Below are 21722 nucleotides of genomic sequence, written 5' to 3'. Positions count from 1 at the left end.
GTCAGCTATGTCTGTGTACAGTATATCAGTCTCTCTGTTTGCAGCTCAGTAATGACTGTCTCTGCCTGTCAGTCAGTTTCTCATTAAGTCAGTCAGACTTAAATATCAATGTGTTTGTCTCTCCCTCCTGCTGTTAGGCTGCATCTTTTCATGATTAACTTAAGTATTAGAGTGGAGTGCCACTGTGTAAGTAACCCATGTTGATACATACAGTTGAAGTCGGAAGTTTACATACACTTAGGTTGGAGTCATTAAAGGCGCAGTCAACTTAGTGTATGTACACTTCTGACCCACTGGAATTGTGATACAGTGAATTATAAGTGCAATAATCTGTCTGTAAACAATTGTTGGAAAAATTACTTGTGTCATGCACAAAGTAGATGTCCTAACCGACTTGCCAAAACTATAGTTTGTTCATAAGAAATTTGTGGAGTGGTTGAAAAACAAGTTTTAAACAGCTTGGAAAATTCCAGAAAATTATGTCATGGCCTTAGAAGCTACTGATATGGTAATTTACATCCTTTTTAGTCAATCGGAGGTGTACCTGTTGATATATTTCAAGGCCCACGTTCAAACTCAGTGCCTCTTTGCTTGACATCATTGGAAAGTCAAAAGAAATTAGCCAAGACCTCAGAAAATAAATTGTAGACCTCCACAAGTCTGGTTCATCCTTGGGAGCAATTTCCAAATGCCTGAAGGCACCATGTTCATCTGTACAAACAATAGTACGCAAGTATAAACACCATGTGACCATGCAGCTGTCATACAGCTCAGGATGGAGACGCGTTCTGTTTCCTAGAGATGAATGTACTTTGGTGTGAAAAGTGCAAGTAAATCCCAGAACAACAGCAAAGGACCTTGTGAAGATGCTAGAAGAAACAGGTACAAAAGTATCTATATCCACAGTAAAACGAGTCCTATATCGACATAACATGAAAGGCTGCTCAGCAAGGAAGAAGCCACTGCTCCAAAACCGCCATAAAAAAGCCTGACTACTTTTGCAACTGCACATGGGGACAAAGATCGTACTTTTTGGAGAAATGTCCTCTGGTCTGATGAAACAAAAATCTAACTGTTTGGCCATAATGACCATCGTTATGTTTTGAGGGAAAAGGAAGAGGCTTACAAGCCGAAGAACACCATCCCAACCGTGCTGCAGGAGGGACTGGTTCACTTCACAAAATAGATGGCATCATGGGGAGGGGAAATTATGTGGATATATTGAAGCAACATCTCAAGACATCAGTCAGGAAGCTTGGTCGCAAATGGGTCTTCCAAATGGACAATGACCCCAACCATACTTCCAAAGTTGGAGAGGCCATCACAAAGCCCTGACCTCAATCCTACAGAAAATCTGTGGGCAGAACTGAAAAAGCTTGTGTGAGCAAGGAGGCCTACAAACCTGACTCAGTTACACCAGCTCTGCCAGGAGGAATGGGCCAAAATTCACCTAAATTATTGTGGGAAGCTTGTGGAAGGCTACCTGAAACATTTGACACAAATTAAACAATTTAAAGGCAATGCTACCAAATACTAATTGAGTGTATGTAAACTTCTGACCCACTGGGAATGTGATGAAAGAAATAAAAGCTGGAATAAATCATTCTCTCTACTATTATTCTGACATTTCACATTCTTAAAGACAGGGAATCTTTACCAGGATTAAATGTCAGGAATTGTGAACAACTGAGTTTAAATGTATTTGGCTAAGGTGTATGTAAACTTCTAACTTCAACTGTAGGTATGTATGTCTGTATCTGCAGGAAGATGTCTGTTCTGACTGTCCAGGGGGGCCATTTTGTGACAATGATTGCATAACACCTTAGAGGCGTAAAACAAATTGTTTCTCCACCTCTCTAAAATGTATGTTTCTCTCCATTGCCTTGGAGTTGGTATTCATCTTGGCTATGTCATTATGTTACTCAACTCAACCCTCTCATTTGCATAGTATTTTCATGCCGGCCCTGGTTCCGTCTTTTGGCCTTGTTAAAACTGATCCTTTCTGTATTTCCTGTTGGATCATTTGAATTATCCTTTTCATGGAGAAATAACTTAATCTGTCATCCAGACATTCATGGTGGCAGATAACCTACAGGTAGTCTACTACTACTATGAAAACAACAGTAGTAATCCAATGACCAGAGCAGCACATTGGCCCCTCAGATGATTCCCACTGGGCACACACTGGTTGAATCAATGTTGTTTCCACGTCATTTCAATGAAATTACATTGAACCAACGTGATATAGTCATTGAATTGACGTCTGTTCCCAGTGGCGGGCAGATAGGCATAGTGTGAATGCTGCTTGAGTCAAGGCATACTGTATATATCCGTCATTGGCCCAGTCTGCTGTTAATCTCCACTGCCACAATGCCCTCTCAATCAAACTACATTTGAATTTATCTCAGTTTAAACAGATCTGAACTGATCTGAACTTTATTTGTAAACGCACTTTTTCTACATTTATACTCAAAGCACCAACCTAATTCCAGTTGTAACACTTTTGTTTTCCGTTAATCAAAACGAAAGGCCCTCATTCAGGTTTTGCAGCTTTTGTGTGAGCTTTCCGTTAAGTAGCTTGCACACCTGCAGTTATTCCAGACATATATACCTGAAGTTATTCCAGACATATATACCTGCAGTTATTCCAGACATATATACCTGCAGTTATTCCAGACATATCTACCTGCAGTTATTCCAGACATATATACCTGCAGTTATTCCAGACATATTGTATTGTGCTTCATGACTAAGTCAAATTCGTCTCCTGTCATCCCAGCTAACAATTCCAGGGAGAGAGAATGTATTTGTAATGTAACCCGTAACCCGTAATGTTCCCCAGATGTTTGAGTGTCCAGTTTTCTATTAGTTAGGATGTATGGAAGCAAAAACCTCAACCATGTTTGGTGGGACGTTGATGGAAAATTCTTCTAACCCTCAGAAAACTGGAAACATGAATGTTCTTTGCAATGTTCTCACGAAACGTGTCTAGAACATGATCTTATATTCTGAGAACATTGCAAGCGACATGGCAACCACGTTGATGGAATATTCTCCTAAAGTCATGTTCTCAAATTGTTCAGAGAACTTTAAACAACAACATTGTTCTGTGGGAATTTCAGGACTTCAGCATAACGTTTCCTACAGGCTTCTTCATGGTTCCATTAAAAGTCATGTTCTCAAATTGTTCAGAGAACTTTAAGAAACAACGTTCTTAAGTAGAACCACATGGGAACGTGTGTGGAGTGTTCTGTGTAAGTACTGACATTTTCTTACCACAATCCACACAAGTTCCCATGTGGTTCAATTTATTGTCATATTTTTACTAAATCCTGGGAACGTTCTCAGAACGTTCAGAGAATGTATGGTTCTCTTTTATGTCAGTTCATAGCAATATTCGGGGAGTGTTCTACAAAATAGAAGTGCGCACATAAACATCAATAAGCTTTAAATTCCATTTTTAGATGGTGAAGAAAACTTAACGAGCGTTCTGAGAATGTTCTAAGAATGCTATTTAAAAACATATGTGTTCCGTTCTCAGCATCAACTAATCCTGGTGCCACAGTGTACTAATTCAATGGATAGAGACCAGAACATCATAGGTTTGAATCTCACTGATGCTGTGTCACAATAAAAAAGAAATGTGTTCACATGATTAATGCCCAAGGAAATGCATTTCCATGTGTCCTATCTGTGCTTGGTTTTTAAAAAAGTGAACCCAAAATAAGCTAGCAGTGTTATTTAAAGTGTTATTGAAGCATTCAGTGAAGGTTTTAACCTCCACATAACCCATAATTGAATTTCTCTGAGTGCTAATAAAAACCTCCTAGTAACCTTTCAAGTAACAAGAGTAAAACATTCTCAGAACCTCCATTCAACCTAAAAAATAATCGTTCCCAGAACAGTCAAAATGTTCACTTCTGTTCTCAGATTAAAAAAAAATATATAAATTCAGTTTTACCAGTCAGGAAGCTTATGGCTTCGTTCCCACAAGCAATGTGAAACCAAAAACACACGTTCCCACAACTTCCAAGGAACCAAATGTGCTAGCTTGGTATAGATCCAAAAATGTTTCTTTATAATAAAATCTATAAATAATTGATAATAGTGTAAAAAGAGTGCAGTTATTTTGTGGAAGATTTGGTCATATCTCTACAGGGTTACAGCTGGACTGTGAATGAGTAAACAGGAAGCCACAATTGTGTCACGCTGCTATACATTCCTGGCAACATTTTTATGAGTTTACTTCTGTACACTGTAAAAAAAAAAAAACTCTGAGGGGTGCGAACTAAATAGGATTTAGCAACTAGTTACTCACAGAACAAGTTTATTTTACCAAGACTCGCAATTTAAAATGCTATGTTGGCTTAAGATACATGAGTTTAATAAACATATTGCCCATTGTGCCTTTCAGCAAGTACTTTATTTTATTCAATTTACTTGATAATTAAGGAACATTTACAATTCAAAACATAGATATCAGTTGAAATATGATGCTTTTAACCAAAGAGCAAGAATGGGGATTTGTTCTCATTATTAGTGATATTTTTGCACCTGTTTATCTGGTTGGATAGATTTGACAGAACCCTCCATCTGGTCCATGATTGGACCATGACTGAACTGTAGAAAACTGTATTTATTTTTTATCAGTCATCTGTCTATCACTTGCTATTTCCCAACTTGTCTCATTGACTCAGAAAAAGTGTTGGTCAAATGTGAATTACATGCAACACAAATGTTAGGTGAAGTTCAAAAAGAAGTGGAACTCACCTTGAATGATTTACAGCGCAGCCAATAATTAGGCTTGAACTTGACGCTGAAAAACCATTTTAAAAAGCCAAACCAACCCACAAGATGCCAGGTATGTCCTGCTAGAGCTCAGAGAACAATACAAAGTTGACATTTAGAGCCTGAGGAAGCATACTGCTGAGGCATGTTGAGGCAATAGTTGTGGTTAATAATAGTGGTTTAGGCTTGTTAACAGCATTCCAACCCCATCCATTGTTGTTCCCTCAACCATGCTGATGCTATGTAAACAAAAACAAAATCCTTGGGTCACGAGTAAAAAGCCAACAATATGCATCATATGTAAAGTCTGTTGTATGTCGCTACTTCTGCGTTATTACAAGACATATTTTCCCCCACAAGAAAAGGACTATTAAGAGTGTTGTCTTCTGTGTCATTGTGTCTGCAGGCAGGTCTAAACACCATGCAGCAAATATCATAGTTCATCAGCAGGTGGCAGCACCTTCTTTGAAGGGCTGGAATACTGGCCTCTTCGACTGCTGTCTGGACATTCCTTCCTGTGAGTATCCATTGGAAATCATATCCCATCAGCCCCTATGCTCTGAGTATCCTTCACAAAGCCACCACTGCAACACTGATGAATAACAGACACGATCAGGCTATGACTGTTTTTACTCCTTGTAGTAAGAGTTACAAAACTATTTGTGTCTCAAAAGAGTGGTATTGTTGTTGCTCTCTCTGTTGATGAGGTGTGTCTGACTGTTTGTGTAGGTTTCTATGGTTTCTGGTGTTGTCCTTGCTTTGCCTACTCCACCTTGGGAGAGTTTAGATAGAGTACCTGTCTGCCTTTACTGGAGCTCATGGCCCTGCTTGGTTGGTTGCTTTTCAGGTGCACATCTGTGTGCCACCCGCAAGTCTGTCCTAGCTAGAAAAACCTTGACAACACAGCAATCAAAATCAACATACAGAATGTAATCATTCATTTGTAAGAATGATATAAAACATTGAAAGTTTATTTACAACTCATTCCAGCCTTCCAAATATATATTCTACACCATAAAATACTGTACTTTTTTTGGGGGATTTTTTTTGTGATTTTTTTTCTTTTTTTTACACTTTTCTGTAAATTATTTCCATTTCCCATGACTACGATACTGTTTCTATTCAGGTGAAAGAAATGTCTGAGCGTGTCTTTGTCTGGCTCCTCCTATCGTTGTTGCTCCTCCTTCTCACACCAGCCCCTAGTTGCCATGGCAGCAGTATCCTGGTGTTCCCTATGGATGGTAGCCACTGGGTCAACATGGAGGTGCTGGTGAAGGAACTCAATGGGCGGGGCCAACAGATGACTGTCATACGACAGGCTGACAGCTGGTTTTGTCAGGGAGACCTCACCCCACTACACCTCAGTCACGGTGAAGCCGGAGGATACAGAGTTCAACCTTTTTGAGCAGGCTGTGCGTAATGTCCTGGAGGGACACAGGCCTGATCCAGATCAGAGAGCTGCTGACAGCGCCACCATAACCATGCTCTCCGGGCCCTGATGGCACAGCTCAAGGACTCAAGCTTTGACCTCATGCTCACAGACCTTGGCATGCATGCTGGTTTCATCTTAGCGAATTTCTTCAACCATGCTCTACAATGTGTACTGAATGAGCTTTGGAGAGGACCATTTCTATAAAGCCTCCTCTCCTATCTCGTATGTGCCTGTACCAGGCTCTGGGCTCACTGACAATATGGGTCTCCTCCAGAGATCACAGAACCTCCTACATTACATCATCAACCTCCTCCTGTTGTTCCAACCCATTTACAGTGACATACTGGATCAATATTCCCCCGAGGGAGTGACCTGCTGCATGGTTGATGTGTGGCTGATGAGGGTGGACTTATGTTTGAGTTTCTGTGGCCCAGTATGCCTAATGTGGTCTACATAAGGGGGTTCATACAGAGCTCTGGGGAGCAGGGTGTGGTTGGGTTGTCCCTGGGAACCCTCATCTCTGCTCCAGCCTAAGGAGGTGACTGAGGCTGTCGCTGCCGCCTTCGCCCAACTGCCACAGGAGGTGGTGTGGAGGTTCATGGGAGAAAAACTGTCCTCTCTAGGGAACAACATCCTACTGCTGGACGGCTCCTCCAGAATGACCTCCTGGGCCACCCAAAGACCTTTGCATTTGTGGCCCATGGAGGCACCAACGGTGTCTATGAGGCCATTTACCAAGGTGTCCCTGTGCTGGGCCTGCCTGTTTGACCAGCAGGACTACCTGGTGCATTGGCAAGGCCAGCAGTGCGGCCCGGTTGCTGGATGCAGCCATGCTCACTGAATGGGAGTTCCTGGAGGCGCTGCAAGAAGAACCCCTCTTACCAGCGCAGCATGGAGAGACTCTGCACCCTAAACCGGGACCAGCTTCTCCACGCCCTGGAGCGTGCTGCCTTCTGGGTGGAGTATGTGATCAGGAACGAAGGAGATGCCCACCTCCGTACTGAGGCCTACAACATGCCCTGGTATTTATGTGCTGGCTGTACTACTGACCATCCCACTGGGCTCTGTAGGGGCTCTGTTCTCCTTTTTCAGAGTGCTACTCAAACGAAGGTCCAAGAAGTCAATGCCCCAACCAGAGAACACAAAGATAGAGGACAAACCTAAAACAAAGGGAAAAAAAGTAGAAAACACACAACTAGATGAAAGGAAAACAGAGAAAATGTCACATGCGGATAGGAAAAAACAGAGAAAACCCAGATAGTGAAGAGCAAAGCACGGGAAACTGGGAGACCTGGTCCTAAGATACAGATGTTTTGATGTAGATTTTTAAAAACTAAGTCAAACAAAAGTTGTACTGTATTTCTCACTCACAATTCTCTGTGGATCATATGCAAAAAGGTGCTTCTACATCTGCATTGCTTGCTTTTGGGGGTTTTAGGCTGGGTTTCTGTATAAGCACTTTGTGACATCTGCTGATGTAAAAAGGGCTTTAGACATTGATTTGATTTGATAAACAATACTGGTACATAATACAGGTTGCATAGTGCATTGTCCCATACATTTGATTGCTGTCACTTTCAGTTGTTTGCTGAAACAAAGCTTATCTCACCAGAGACAAAATACCTGTCTAAAAAGTACAGAGCAGCATGGATCTTGCTGGAAATAAGATTGTCTAGTATTGTTTTGTCCATGTTCTAAGACGAATCTAAAAACAAAATGATATGTAGAAACTGATACATTTGTTTTTGAGTGCATGAATAAAAAAAAATCATAATGGGATTTATGTATTTTAAGTCAATTCATGATGGCTTAACAATGCATCTAATAACATCTGAAGTGATTGTTTATGATTTCAACAGTGGCGGTCAGTGCCGTTTATGATGAGGGAGGACAACATTTTTCTCATGAGCATTGCCTTATTTCTATTACAGCATATTAGATGACTGTCATTCATATTCTATTCACCCAGTTCAATGTAACATCGATAGGTTTAGGCTACTACGTGATACTCTAATTTCCCCTGCACCCATCATGAGGTTGTTACAACCGATAAATGAGAGTTTACAATGTCGTTGCACACAGGTCGGGAGAACATTTTGAGGTTACAGACAGTGACACGTGGAAAGACAGTGACACATTCAATACTGCCTCTTCTAGCTGTATGTTCATCCGTGTTTTTTTCTGTTTGCTTCCGTTTAAGAAATGTTTTCAACAGAATTGGTGGAATAAATACACCCCTGATCAGGCATAAACAGAGTTCACTTTCATAGCAACCACTTTGCATTCCTTCTCACATCTATGCTCTCTCCTGCTCTCACATTTTCCCTTTGTTTGTGGACTTCAATGCACAGCACATCAGCTCTATGTAACCAGGTGAAAAAACCTTTCCAAGCCAAACCATATCATAACCACTACACACAGCCTACATCGTTGTCACCATACTAGCTAAAGTAACGTCCTAGTCAACATAGCTAATAGAACTAATGCGTTAGTAGATCCGCTGCAATCATGCAGTTACGTTACAGTTACTAAGCAGTTTAGCGGTTAAACTGGCAGACCCCTGTGGCAATAATTTCATAAAACTAAAAGCTTACCTTGACTTGGAAGAGTACCCGTGTTGTGTTGGATAGTCATGGCCAGCTAGCTAACTTAGCATCCCTCTGTTTGAGCAGGGTGTTTTGAGTAGATTAAACTAGCTAGCTGCATTTGCTAGCTAAGTGAAACTGAAAGTGAAAAAAATAATAACTCTCTCTCGCTTCTCCTTCATTTTTTAAGAAATTAATTTGTTCTAAACTGTTCAACTGTTATTGTCTTTCTCTCTTTGAGTCATCTACTCACCGCATTTTATGCACTGCAGTGCTAGCTAGCTGTAGCTTATGCTTTCAGTGCTAGATTCATTCTCTGATACTTTGATTGGGTGGACAACATGTCAGTTCATGCTGCAAGAGGTCTGATGGGTTGGAGGATGTCCTCTGAAAGTTTTCATAATTACTGTGTGAGTCTATGGAAGGGGGTGAGAACCAAGAGCCTTCTAGGTTTTGTATTGAAGTCTATGTACCAAGAGGAGGACGGAAGCTAGCTGTCCTCCGGGTACACCATGGTGCTACCCTACGAAGTGCTGTTGAGGCTACTGTAGACCGTTCTTGCAATACAGTGTGCTTCAATCAACTATTTGGTGACATGTGAATATATTTAGTATAGTTTTATCTAAAAAGGATAACTTTTTTAATGTTTTACTATTTTTATTTTTATGAAATTCACTGAGGAGGATGGTCCTCCCCTTCCTCCTCTGAGGAGCCTCCACTGCTACTGCATGAACATTGCTGTGTCGGCTTACTGAAAATGAAGTGTACATCGTGGTTCTCAGCTGTCTCAGCTGCCACAACCACCACAGTCAGTTTGGTCTTTGATATCTACACCTATTTTGCATTAATCAGCGTGATAGTTGACCATGATCAGTTATGTGGTAACTGGTGTTGCATTCACTTGATTCCTCAGTAAAGTATCTCAATCTTTTCTTTCTCTCTCTCTCGCGCGCGCACACACACACACACACACTTACTCACTCACTCACTCACACACACACACACACACACACACACACACACACAACAGTATGTGTTAATTTTTAAATTAAAGACCAGTCAAAACTACGTGATTGGGGGTTGTCGAGAAAGCATGTTTATTGTTATAGTACTCCATATTGACCGTTCAACTCTTTGTAACATCCACAATGGCACTAATTTCCCTCACCTGTTGTCCTTCTGACTCTACAGTACTCATCATCTCTTACTGCATCTCCAAGGCTGAATATTGACTCCAGTATGTGTAGTAAACTGGTATATTTATGTTTACTATTATGGTACTATTAAGTTTCAATCTACGAAAGTATCCCAAGACACAGATAGGGACAACACAGTGACAGGTATACTGTATGTCCATAGAGAGCCTTTTTATTCTCTATTTTGGTTAGGTCGGGGTGTGACTAGGGGGGGGTGTTCCTATCTAGGTGTTTTATTTCCATGTTGGCCTGGTATGGTTCCCAATCAGAGGCAGCTGCTTATTGTTGTCTCTGATTGGGGATCATATTTAGGCAGCCATTTCCCCACTGTGTTTTGTGGGATCTTGTTTTGAGTTAGTGCATGTTGCACTGCTTATGTTACAGTTCCTTGTTTGTTTCCTTTTTGTTTTGTAAGTTTCACAAAAATAAAGGTGTGGAACTCAGAGCACGCTGCGCCTTGGTCCGTCTCTCCACACAGCAGTGACACTGTATCTCAGAGCACATCAGAGACCTGAGCACTGTCTGTAAATTGAATGTGCTTTGCAAGTACCAATAACAGAAACTACACAATGACAAAAGAAAATAAGAACCTATGAGGCGTCATAGGTTTTCTCTTCAACATTTGTTATTCCCTATTTTTTTTCAGTCGTTTTGACACCTCCAAAACATTCTTCAAGAAGAGTATGCCCTATTTGAGGCCAATGATGTCTGTTTGAGGACACACCCTGAAGTCACACCATCCATAATGTGTGCTGGACGGATGGGGAATGGCATCTGCTTTGTTAGTCTATCACTCAGTGGAGAAATGATTGATTGATAGTTACTGAGGAGAGAAAGGCATGTATTTCTTATGCATAAAATATACAGTGATTACAGTAATTGCGTCCAATGTATAGGTACGATACCAATGCAATGCATTTATTCTCCTTTCATTTTCCGGTGTGTGTGTTATACTGTATTTGCAGGGAGACTCTGGGGGACCTCTGATTTGTCAAAATCACTGCCATTTTGTACTGGCCAGGATTTCAAGTTTTGTAAGAGGCTGGGGAGCAAATCCGTCTGTCTACACCCGTGTGTCAGTGTTCAGAGATTTCATCGACAACACCAACCGACGCTTCTCACCAGAGCAGGACTAAAACCTGAGAGGAACTCTGCTGTGTGAGTGCTATGAAATGCTTGTCTTGGCAATCCCAATCAACTTAAAACTTTTATTTTCTCTTATCTACTACTTCATTGAATATTTTTTCACTTTCTTCCAGTCTCTCCATCCTTGTCCCATTCCGTTTCCTTTTTCTTACCTTAGTTTCTGTTAGTTTTTTCCCATTTTCCTCCCTTCTCTAGTTCATTCACCCTTACATACTCTACTTGTCCCTCTGTTATGCAGCATCACCTCTTAAGGGGTGACAGGGTAGCCTAGTGGTTAGAGCGTTGGACTAGTAACCGGAAGGTTACAAGTTCAAACCCCCGAGCTGACCCACTGGCCCCTGGCAGTTAACCCACTGTTCCGTCATTGAAATAAGAATTTGTTCTTAACTGACTTGCCTAGTTAAATAAAAGGTTGCTTTTGTCATTACAAATTGAACTCAAATTGAATAATCAAATTACAGCAAGCATGAACTCACCTAACTAACCTTAACCACGTTTTCCACCCATTTTCAAGTTCGCTATTTATGGAGAGTAAAAACATTAATCATTTAATGACGTGATTTCAGAGAAATATGACTGACTGCAAGGGATATTTGTGTTATCCTAAAATCACCAGCAGAGGGAGACAGAGTAACACATCAGATGAGATCCCTACAGTGAGCTTTCATCTTTCAGAGTCAAACATTAATTGTACCTTTATTTAACTAGGCAAGTCAGTTAAAAACTAATCCTTATTCACAATGACAGCGGGTTAACTGCATTGTTCAGGGGTAGAAAGACAGATTTTTACCTTGTCAGCTCTGGGATTTGATCTAGCAACCTTTCGGTTACTAGTCCAATGCTCTAACCACTAGGCTACCTACCGCCCCATCTGTTCATACATAGATGACTAGCTTGGATGAAGTGTTCATATGAGAAAAAATACATATGGAAAAAAACACATGCAAATAAAGAGATTGAAGGATGTAGAATGAAGAGATATCACTGTAGCTAACTGAAGATGTACACTGAGAAGGACTGTAGTCACTAATGTAAGTTTCTAATGACTCCTCTTATCTCATTATAAGCTGTCTCTCCCTCATTCCCTCTACCCTCCTCTTCCTCCCCTCCTACCCCCCGGTTGGTCGGAGATGATGGGAATAGCAATGAAGACGCTGCTCTCACAAATTGCTGTTTTCATTAGCTCATTAGTCTTAAGAGAGGGAGAGAAAGTGGGAAGGGACAAGTCCGCAAGTAGGCATACACAAACACAGATAGAGAGAGAGACAGCGGGGGAGAGGGAGAGAGAGAGAGAGAGAGCGGGGGAGAGAGCGAGGGAGGGAGAGAGAGAGAGAGAGAGAGAGAGAGAGAGAGAGAGAGAGAGAGAGAGAGAGAGAGAGAGAGAGAGAGAGAGAGAGAGAGAGAGAGAGAGAGAGAGAGAGAGAGATGGTCTTAATAGCAGTTTAAGATAGCAAGGTAGCCTGTACTCAAGCGATGAGGAATCCTGCAGGTCACGGAAACGTATTACAGCAGCCTACTTAGTGCTAATCAAACTGCCCTAGTTGTTTGAACCATGAAGAGATTAAAACTGAAAACCAATTTGAGTAAGACACCACGATCAAACCCTTCCCTCCAAGCCTGACCATTCATATCGCCACATTGATCTTCCCTGTCACTCTCAAAACCCTTTCACTGACTGACACACACGCACGCCCACACACACTCACACAAACACACCTCTTTTATCCTCGCTCAGTATTACACGTCTGTCAACTGTTTCCATAACAGTTAACTTGTTGTTGATTTGTTTCTCACATGAAATCCTCCTGTCTAAATTCCTTTAGGGCCGCTCACTGTCCCAAAACAAGTCATCCTTACTCCTCATTTCTCCTCTCCTCTTCAACTGCCCCCTCTCGCCCCATTTCCATTCCACTCTTCTCAAAGTCCTTGCGTTGAAACAAATTGGGCTCTTCACTTCCCTAATGTGGATGGTGTCTGGTATAACGAGTCTTACGAGAGAGCGGTAAAAATAATTGACTCGAAGTCTACGTTCAGCATGTTCTCTACCAGTCTTAAGCTGTGCCTACTGTCGTCCTGATTTCATTTGTTATTATGAGGAAGAGATGTGAAGATTTTTCATTTCATGTTCCATGGTCTAATAATGTGCTCGCTCTCACTCTCCGAGATATTCACAAACATTACTCCACACACAGTGTTAAATGTCATTCTCTATGTCCACCCTACTGTGCAGGTTCAGTGTTTATCACACAGAATGTAAGCCACAACACACTAACACCATTCTCTTTGTGCTTTTCAAACATGTATTTTTATCAAGATCTGTTAGATTGAGTTGAAGCATGAAATAGCTCATATCTGAGCACCTCTCTCTCACACACACCCGCACGCACACACACGCACGCACACACACACGCATGCACACACACACACACAGACTAGCTGAACAACTCAGATTATATTACTGATTATTCACCAACACCAGATGAATGGTCTACACCCAAATTGGCATCCCTTAGACATAAGACCCTCCCCTCTGCCTTTCTTTCTCCCCCCAGTTGTTTTCCCTTCTCTTTCTAAAACACACCGGTCTTTGTCTGCTCTCTCCGTTATCCATCCTTCTTTTCTCTGGGTCGTCCTCTCCTCCTGCACTGTGTCTCGTCTCCCCCCTCTTTGTCATCGTGTGTCCCGGGGTTATGATTCTTATGATTTATAAGACCCTGCAGTCGCTCTTTTTCTCCCTCCCTCTCTCTCTCGTTCTCTCCGTCTTCCTCTAATCGTTCATACTTGCATCCCCTCAGGCCGATCTCAGAAGTAATAATGAAAATGATTTAACCCCTATGTGGCCAACACCTCTGACCTCAGTCACACACATGCATGCAAGCATGCACACACACACACACACACACACACACACACACACACACACACACACACACACACACACACACACACACACACACACACACACACACACACACACACACACACACACACACACTATACTACTCTTCATCTCCTATTTAACTATAATATGAAGAGCAAAATATGCATTATTTTGGCATAGAAAACGTCAGGATTACCCCTCTTTCTTTGTAACTAACTTCAGGGTTGGGTAGGTTACTTTCTAAATGTAATCTCTTACAGTTACAAGTTAACTGTCCAAACATTTAATCAGTAACGTAACTTTTGGATTACCAAATTGTAGTAATGTAATCTGATTAATTTCAGTTACTTTTGGATGGCTTTCCCCTTAAGAGCCATACGAAGAAGACAAGAAGGATCCATCAAACACATTGGATGTGTCATCATATTGGTCTCTGACATCATAGTGGTCTCTGACTTGTGGTCAGACTCGCTCAGGGGTAACAAATTGGCACCTTTTTTCAATCCTGAATTGAATGTCATTTTCAAAAACAGAAATGTGTCATAATGTACTTTCTTTTCTTTCTTTTTTTCACAAACATCCTTTCTGAATTAGTAATCCAAGAAGTAATCATCTAGTTTTGTTTAAAGCATCTGTAATCTGATAATACATTTTAAAAAATCAGATAGCATGTAACTGATTACATGTACTTGGTTACTTTCCAATCCTGGCTATCTTTACAGTCTCTCTGTCTGTCAGCTGCCAACTGAGGAGTCCATACATATTAGGTATCCTCAGAATTGAAGATTTTCCTAATTAGGAACTGTTAATTACACTTTTGGACTAATGGGCTTAATTACCGGAACATAATTTGCTTTCAGATTCACAACATACCTCCCTGATTTAGACAATGATCTGTTTAGTAAACAATACGACTTAATTGCGTACATTTGCATAAACAAATGAACTAATTAATTACAATTAAGCTCATCCCGATGAGTCTGTGTACAATTAGAGTATCCCTGGCGTGAGACCACACACAACACGTTACACACAACACGTTACGCACAAGAGTGTGCGTGAGCACAAGATGGTGAGAAAACATAACCAACACATTCTTTTGAAGACTGACTTCGTCATTTTTTTCTTTCTTTTCTCTTCCTTCCCTCTCTTTTCCTTTCGGCTTTGGAGATGGAGGGACCTCTCCCCTCCTTTTCTGTGTCGGAATTTAATATGCAACTTTTTATTGGAAAACAATTGCGCGTGCCTGCGTGAATCCTGACCGCAATATATCTGTTAGCGCCCCTAATCCGATCAGTACAGGGAGGGCTATTTATCACCGCAGATCCAGGGCATTTCAGCCTTCTTTTTATTATTTTAATATATTTCTGAGCTATTAAATCACTAAATGATGAATTAGGGCTGTCCGCCACCCTTTCACCAGCTTGACAGGAAATGATGCACTACCCAATTTGAGTGGTCATTTGGACTTTTAAAGACAAAAAATGAGCAAAGAAAAAGTCCAATACTTTTCCGTTTTCTATTTTTTTCTTTCCCACCCCCTCTGTGCCTTTCAACTGGGTGTTTCTTAATAATGCTGCTTATTTGGGCTTTATTGCCATGTTAGTGAGGGCAGCACCAAAACTATCTTCCATATTCAGCCAATTACTAAACACACACACAAACAATCTCCAGACAAATAGCACACACGCACTCTGTATTTCTCTGTTTTGCTTTGTTTCCTTTCACACTTGTGAATTCCATGCATTGATTCACTTGGTACACACCATCGCATCAACTGATCTGTTCATACTTTGATTTCAACCGGTTTAAACAAGTTCATTTTATTGCCTGATGATGCGATTTGAACACCTTGTTGGAGATGAAGCTGAGTGTCTACGTACAACCCATACTTTCCCAGTCATGTTCAGACATTTCCCACAGAACAATTATACATAGCTAATAAAGGTTATATCCTGCCTGTTTGGCCCTGTCCGGGGGTCTCCCGACCCCTCCTGTCTCAGCCTCCAGTATTTATGCTGCAGTAGTTTATGTGTCAGGGGGATAGGGTCAGTCTGTTATATCTCCTATCTTCTCCGGTGTCCTGTGTGAATTTAAGTATGCTCTCTCTAATTCTCTTTCTCTCTTTCTTTCTTTCTTTCTCTCTCTCGGAGGACCTGAGCCCTTGGACCATGCCTCAGGACTACCTGGCCTGATGACTCCTTGCTGTCCCCAGTCCACCTGGTCGTGCTGCTGCTCCAGTTTCAACTGTGCAGCCTGCGGCTATGGGACCCTGACCTGTTCACCGGACGTGCTACCTTGTCCCGGACTGTTTTCAACTCTCTAGAGACAGCAGGAGAGGTAGAGAAACTCTGAATGATCGGCTATGAAAAGCCAACTGACATTTACTCCTGAGGTGCTGACCTGTTGAACACTCGACAACCACTGTGATTATTATTATTTCACCCTGCTGGTCATCTATGAACGTTTGAACATCTTGACCATGTTCTGTTATAATCTCCACCCGGCACAGCCAGAAGAGGACTGGCCACCCCTCATAGCCTGGTTCCTCTGGCCTTTCTAGGAAGTTTTTAGAAGCCACCGTGTGCTTCTATTCCTGCATTGCTTGCTGTTTGGGGTTTTAGGCTGGGTTTCTGTACAGCACTTTGTGACATCAGCTGATGTAAGAAGGGCTTTATAAATACATTTGATTGATTGATAAACTCAATTTAAGGCATCAAATGTATCATTCACATGGTCTTGTTTGCGGTACCCCATTTCTGTAATTTACCGGATTCCATCATAACATAACCCTCATCTGGTTTAACCTGCTCATTTTTGTCTAGCCTCTATAATCACTGTCATTATTACCAGACCGTTTAGTTTATGCACAGGTGGCTCCAGTGGATTTAGTTGGTTTCAAGGTCTGAGTCACTATTCAGATCATCACAAACAAGATCTTTTAAATTCTTCTTATTCTCTTCTCTCTCATTCTAATTTTTATTATTTCACTCTCTGTCTGTCTGTCTGTCTGTCTGTCTGTCTGTCTGTCTGTCTGTCTGTCTGTCTGTCTGTCTGTCTGTCTGTCTGTCTAGCAGTTCTGGGATTGGGGCAGATCTGGGGTTGGGGCAGTTCTGCTCCAGCCCAATAGAGGGCGCTGGTGTGGCCATGTCACAGTGAGGGAGACGTCCCCTGCCACCCTACTCAGGGACAGCTGTCTCTCCCCTCCGACCACCCCCAGGAGTCCTCACACCAATCAGCCCTGCCCAGCCAGAATCAATTAGCACCGGGAGGGGGGTGGACGAGATGGGGAGAGGGGGGCAAGGACCCACAGAGGACGACTGTCCCCACACATGGCCCTGTCTCTGGACACTGTCTCACTCCAGCACCCCCAAAGCCTCCACGCAGCACCTCACCTCACTTTCCTGTGATCCAACCTCCTCTCTCTCTTTCTGTCCTCTCCCTCTCCTCCCTGATCCCATCTGTTCTCCTCTCCTCTCCCCCCAGTTCTATCACTACTGTGTCTTATACTCCCTCTCTAATGATCTTATTTTTCTCATCCGTCTTTTCAATGGTTAACAATCTCCCTATTTCCCCCCCCCCCCCCCCCCCATCTCGGTCTTCATTAATAATGGTATGAAAGAGGAACATATTATGAGAGGGGAGAGAGATAAAACTGAAGTATAGAGTCAGAGTGTGGACCTCATGAATTACCTGAGATGAGAGGAAGACTTTAGGACAGCGGAGGAGTGAACATGAGAGAGATGGCTTAAGGAACACTTGGTCTTTATTGCTGCTGAAAGTACAATTGAAACCAGTTAAAGATGTGTGTTAATGAATGTTAAATCGTCTTTCAGAGAACAGCTAGAGGGCCTGGAGTCGCCTCTCTTATTGCTTACCCATCCGCCCAGCTTCCTCCTCTTTCCATCTCTCTGTCCATCTCTCGCTCTCTCACTCCACCATCTATCTTTCCTCTCCTCTTTCATTCTCACCTTGGCCCATCTCTCTCTCTCTCGCTCTCTCTCTTTTCTCTCACTCTCTCTCCCACTCTCTCTCTCTCTCTCTCTCTTCAGAAAGCAAGGGATGAATAATTTAGCTTGCAAAGGGACTTCCAGAATTCCTCCATATCCATTCCTTGATTTATTTTACCTCAGTAATATGTTCCTATGTGTTGCATCTCACAGTAACTGTAACGCAACTTGCATCATACTTTGGTAAAGTGCAGCTTCATGAACAAGTGATAAAGTATGGTAAGTGGTCAGAGAGCTGGACTCTCTCTCTCTCTCTCTCTCTCTCTCTCTCTCTCTCTCTCTCTCTCTCTCTCTGTGGATTAAGATGGTATTGATCACTCAGGCCATTACTGGGTGATAATCACTTAGACGCTCAGAGATCTACTGACCCATTAACAAACACACTAATTGACAAGCTAGGATGCAGTGGCTGACAGAGAAGCACAGCCAGAGATCCACATAACGCTCAATTAATATTGACGTGCCTTAGAGAGGAAATCCTAGCACTTACTGCAATACTACAGAGGACCAGTGGGTGTCAGTCCGTCTGGGGCAGTGCTCAGTTTTTCTGCTCCACATATTCTCAGGAGAAGGGCAGACACTGGTGGGACAGAGGGAGAAACTCAGCATCAAACAATATGCACTGACAATATTTACACAATGTATTTCCAACCAATATGGAATATCTGAATTCACATTTTTGAGGAAGTGAGAGAGAGAGACAGAGAGCGAGAGAGAGAGAGAGAGAGAGAGAGAGAGAGGGAACAGGACATAGTTTTGGAGGAGGAGAGGGCGAGGGATTTTGAGATAGCCCTCTCCCACTCATACTGCGCTAATTGCGTTTTCCCAGAGTAGAATTGAGTTCCAGAGGAAGAGAGAAAGGCCAGAGGCTTTTCATAATTGTATCGACAGGAAAATGAATATGATGAATCGCGTTCATTCAGCACGTCCTGGATTTATTGTCTTTTCCTCCGGGCATTAATCGCTGTGAGAGGGAGAGAAATAAAAGAGGAAAGGAAAGAGGAGAGAGAGACCCCCCCCCCCCCCCCCCCCCACACACACACACAAACACGCGCACACACACACACAAACACGTGCACACACACACACACACATGCACACACACACACACGTTGAATCAGCAGCAGACTTAAGACCCAGGCTTCTTAGGTCCTTTGTAACCAACAGTAACTGAGTTTTCATTGCCTGTTCGTGTCTCTGAGACCCAGTGATGGCGGAGACTAGATGAAACTTTGTTCAGGCAAAGTTCAGTGGCTCAGTGACTGAAGAGTCATGCAATGTCGACCCTACTCTCCTCCCTTTCTGCATCCTATGACTCGCACTATCCCCTTTCCTCCTGGCCAGTTCAGTACTCCCCTCCTGCTCCATAGCTGAGTGACTTGTTGCTAGTTTATAGAACAGGGCTGCTGAAAAACTAAACTTCCTGAGACTTTATCATCCTTTCTCCCCCACCTCTCTACCATCCTCTTCCTCTGTATCTGCTGCTAAATCCATCCGTGTTTTACCACTCTAAATTTCAAGCCTCTGCCTCTAACCCTAGAAAACTTTTTTCCACCTTATCCTCCCTCCTTAATCCTCTACCCCCAATCCTCTACCCCCAATCTCTGCGGATGACTTAGTCAACAAATTTGAAAAGAAGGTTAATGACATGCACTCCTCATTCACTCAGCCTATTGAGTCCACGGGTCTCACTCACACATAACTTCCCTATGCTTTGACCTCTTTCTCCCCTCCTGTGACTAATGAGGTCTGGCCACCCGACAACCTGCCCGCTCGACCCCATCCCCTCCTCCCTTCTCCAGACACCTCTGGAGACCATCTCCCGTTCCTCACTTCCCTCATCAACTCATCCCTGACCACTGGCTACGTCCCCTCTAACTTAAAAATGGCCCCAGTCCCCTCCTCAAGAAACCAACATTCGACTCATCTGACGTAAAAAACAAGGCCTGTATCCCTTCCTTCTTTTCTTTCCAAAACACTTGAGCGTGCTCTGATCAACTCTCTCGTTATCTCTCCCAGCTCGATCTTCTTGACCCTAACCAGTCAGGCTTCAAGACGGGTCACTCAACCGAGACTGCTCTTTTCTGTGTCATGGAGACTCTCCGCACTTCCAAAGTTGACTCTCTCTCCTCTGTTCTCATCCTCCTAGATATATCCGCTGCCTTCGACACCATGAATCATCAGATCCTCCTCTCCACCCTCTCAGGACTGGGCGTCTCAGGCTCTGCACACTCTTGGATTACATTCTACCTTGCAGGCCACTCCTACCAGGTGACATGGAGAGGATCTGTGTCTGCACCAACTACTTTCACTACTGGTGTCTCCCAGGACTCGGTCCTAGGCCCTCTCCTCTTCTCTCTATGCACCAAGTCACTTGGCTCCCTCATATCCTCACATGGTCTCTCCTATTATTACTATGACGATGATACCCATCTACTTTTCTCCTTTCCCCCTTCCCCCTTCTAATACCCAGGAGATGACACACATCTCTGAATGCCTGGCAGATATCTCATGGATGTCGGCCCACCACCTAAAGCTCAACCTCGACAAGACGGAGCTCCTCTTCTTCCCTGGGTAGGCCTGTCGGCTCAAAGTCCTCTCCGTCACGGTTGACAACTCCACAGTGTCGCCCTCCCAGAGTGCAAAAAACTTTGGCATGACGCTGGACAACACATGGTCATTCTCTGTAAACATCAAAGCAGTGACTCGCTCCTGAGGGTTCATGCTCTACAACATCCGTAGAGTACGACCCTACTTCACACAGGAAGTGGCACAGGTCCTAATCCAGGCACTTGTCATCTCCCGTCTGGGTTCCCCACTTGTGGCATCAAATCCCTGCAACTTATTCAGAATGCTGCAGCCCACCTAGGTTTCAATGGCAAGAGGACCTGCCATTGACTACCGTCAGGCTATGCTCAAACCCTACACCCGAGCACTCCGTTCTGCCACCTCTGGTCTCTTGGCCCTCCCACCCCTACCGGAGGTCAGCTCCCGCTCAGCCCAGTCCAAGCTCTTCTCTGTCCTGGCACTCCAATGGTGGAACCAGCTTCTCCTTGAAGCTAGGACTACAGAGTCCCTGCCCATCTTCCAAAAACACCTGAAACCCTACCTCTTCAAACAGTATCTTAAATAATCACCCTCCTCACCTCGACCCCTCTCCCCCCCCTTCTAGTGTAGACTTCGCTGATACCTACTTTATTGAGGAAAAGTGTTCTTATTATGCCTGTGAAATGTGGTTGTCCCACCTAGCTATCTTCAGATGAAAGCACTAACTAACTGTAAGTCGCTCTGGATAAGAGCATCTGCTAAATGACTAAAATGTCAAATTTACATAAGTCAACCAAGTTACACACTGCCTCAGACACACCAGGGAAATGGCTAGTCTAAGTACAGTAGGTACTCTTTAGGATAGCATTTTTATGTATGAGTCCAAATAGTCAACATAAAGGGAAACATGTTTTTTTCATTTTTCTGCATTTTTGTGAACTTTCAAAAAAAGGTATTCTACATTTGATCCACTAATATCTCAGGCTATTTCCTAAGTCCTTACCCCTCCATTCACAGCTACAACTACCTCCCTCCCTCTCTCCCTCTACCAGAGTGCTCTGACTCCAGATGAATCCAGAGCTCATAAAGTGTGTGTTTGAGACCCATCCATCATGCTTGTGTGAGAGAGGGAGGGGA

At 42.9% G+C, this 21722-nt stretch overlaps 1 pseudogene; it reads left to right on the top strand.

The window, feature by feature from the left end:
• Nucleotides 1–4854: 4854 nt before the first annotated feature.
• On the top strand, nucleotides 4855–20616 carry LOC139419775 (UDP-glucuronosyltransferase 2B15-like; annotated as a pseudogene).
• Nucleotides 20617–21722: the final 1106 nt, after the last annotated feature.

This window comes from Oncorhynchus clarkii, chromosome 10, assembly GCF_045791955.1.
Source record: "Oncorhynchus clarkii lewisi isolate Uvic-CL-2024 chromosome 10, UVic_Ocla_1.0, whole genome shotgun sequence".
Taxonomy (NCBI): domain Eukaryota; kingdom Metazoa; phylum Chordata; class Actinopteri; order Salmoniformes; family Salmonidae; genus Oncorhynchus; species Oncorhynchus clarkii.
The sequence above is the reverse complement of the archived record's forward strand: the minus strand, read 5'-3'. Positions and strand labels throughout refer to the sequence as shown.